General features: G+C 38.0%; 1 protein-coding gene across 4 annotated transcripts in view; it reads right to left on the reverse strand.

Moving 5' to 3' along the window:
• CCDC38 (coiled-coil domain containing 38) overlaps window positions 1-2,774 on the reverse strand; it is a 54,016-nt gene that overhangs the window by 50,776 nt on the left and 466 nt on the right. The gene's annotated exons all lie outside the window — the stretch shown is intronic.

The raw sequence follows: 2,774 nt of genomic DNA on the forward strand, positions 1-2,774 counted from the left end.
AAATATACTGTTCTTCTAAGTCAGCATCATGCTGGTTGGTTTAATTCATTCTTGCATTCCTCCAATGTTAGATAATTATATGTGGTTGCTGAGTCAGGTCCTTTGATGCATATCACTGCAGGGGCAGAATGAATGGCACTGTGGAAAGTCCCCGGTCTTTGGGGGCAGGTAGGTTTCAATCCTGCCTCTGACTCTTATCAGCTCTTTCCCTTAGGCCTACCCAATTAACCTCAGGCCGCCTTGGGTTTTGCTTCTCTCAAATATGGACACTAATACCTTCTCTTCCAGGCTTGTTGCAATTTTCAAACACAGATAATGTATGTAAAGTGCCTACTCACTCTAGGCTGATAGGGAAATAACTGCTTATACTTTCTTCAAAGCAGCTATCCAGATCTGTCCTCTTTCTAGTCCACTCTGTCTTGTGAATAACCATCAGCATTTGACAAGAGTGAGAGGGATAACTGACGACTAGCTTTCGTAAGAAACCCTGAATGAAAGTTCCTGAAACCGGTCATTTGAGAGGAATCTACCAGCAATATTGGTGCAAATTTAGGGAACCTGATCCACATTAGTGCAGATTCTTAACATTTCAAGCTTCGTGGAAGTGGAGAGAGAGGAATGGGGTTTTATAATGTCCAAACGTAAAGTCCTAGACCAACTCTCAATAAAATGAACAATGACAATTTCTACCAGATGTTACTCAAAGCAGTTTGTGACTTTCTCAACAACTCTTTCTACAACTCAATGAAAATGGATTTCCAGATTCTCTCAATATGAGATAAAAAGCTTTGCTTATCTTCCATATGCAAACGAATATTTAGACAGATTCTCTCAAACTCAATGCCTTCCAATTTTTTCCCACCCACTTGGATGAATACTAGGAGAAAGGGCTGTGAACTGTGTCCTTGGATGGTGTGTAGAGACCAGAGCTAGCAATTTTTTGTTTACCCAAGAGCCAGGACCCACTGGGTCCTTGGCCTACTCAGTGACCTGCCTCTTGATTAGGTCAGAAGCAGAGCAGGGTGATGAGGAAACTACCTTCAGCTTGACCTTTAAGGCCCTGCTGGCGTCACGCTAGTTATTTTGTGTGGACTTTTCTGTTGACATTTCTGACTGCCCGTTTTGCAAACCGAAAAAATAACTGGAAGTCAAGAGGAAGGAAGAGTAGGAAAAAAGAAGCCAAGCCAATGTGAGTCAGATGATGTGAAAAGGACTTAACACTAAGAAGTGCTACAGGGATGTTGGTTATTACAAGGAAAAATGTGTTACCCTCACCCCTCTATAATTACTTAACAATGACCGAGGAGGAGACAAGTCCACTCTCATCCTTCTGACTTCTGCAAACCTCTTGTTTGCAGGGGTTCTCCAGGCAAAATTGTATATATGAACTGTAATTGGATGCGCTCAGGTCACCCACAAATATAAATCCCCCTGAAAAAAAGGGTCAATTTCTTTTAGACTTGCCAAGAACTTGTAAACTTTAAGTACATGGTACATTCTGTGTAGTCAGGAGGGGACCTGGAATTATTGACTGAAATCTAATCTTTAACTTAATTGACCAGTAGGACAAATAGCAGGATTAAAATAAACTAACAGTAATAGTAGTAACGATAATAATAATAATTATTATATATGTAATATATGATTATATATAACATACAATAATATATAATTATTATTATTATTACTTATTTAGAGCTAGGCACAGGGCTAAGTAATTTACATTTCATCTTACATAAAGTTCAGACAAGTCCACAAAGTAGAAACAACTATCTCCATAACACGGATGAGAAAAGTGAGGCTTAGGGAAATTAAGTACATTTCCCAAGGTCAAATAGCTCATAAGTAACAGAAGTGGGATTAAGACAAGTTTATTGAACCCCAAAGCCACCTATATTCCTATTTCACCCCATCCTTTATACCTATAATTCCATAAATCTGCAAATATGCCTATAATTGCAAAATGTAACAGATTCCAGTCTCTAGGAGAAATTTTATGATGTAAAATTTTAATATTTCTCTATGAATTAGTGACTTTGTGTTTCTATTTTCCATTATTTCTATTTCTCTTGTATTATTTCTCTTTCTATATTATACTTTCTTTTTTAAACTGTGTATAGACACACACACCTGTTGGTGATCATGTATCTGAGTGGTGAGTAATCTATGGATTTTTTTTTTCCTTTAGGGTCTCTTTTATTCACAGTCTATTGAATTCTTTTCCAATTTTTTTCTTTCCTCTCTTTTTCCTACCTGACTGAACTCTCTCTTTTATGGCCATAATATGAAGCTAAAGCATATTCTTATTTATTGTGTTTATCTAAAGGACTTTTTGCTTTCTGTTCTTCATTTTTAAATGGCTTTAAAATGACACTAAAGTGAGTTACTTTTATATTTTATGCTTTTACAGGCCTCTGCCTTTTTTTACGGTATGTTATTTCTGTCCATAAAGTGTTTTCCTTTTGATTGTAGCCTTTGCTGGGCAGAGAAAGTGCCTGTCCTGTCTTTGTATGTTCCACAGGCCTCACACAGAGCTTCTAATAAAAGTTTATACACAAAATAAAATAATTAAGAAACTCAAAACAAAATCCGGTGCCTGCCAGTGTTTTCACAGCAAGTGAGAGGCACGCAGAGGTGTGGGCGAGAATTGTAGACCATCTGTCTTAAATAAACTTGATTCCGTCTTCACCTTGCTCCCAAGCTGAGGGTAGACTCCATCAGATACAGCGGGGGTGAGAGGGGGGTGACGGACACCGAGCTGAAACCAGTTTTAC

This window comes from Equus przewalskii, chromosome 29 (genome assembly GCF_037783145.1).
Source record: "Equus przewalskii isolate Varuska chromosome 29, EquPr2, whole genome shotgun sequence".
Lineage (NCBI taxonomy): Eukaryota > Metazoa > Chordata > Mammalia > Perissodactyla > Equidae > Equus > Equus przewalskii.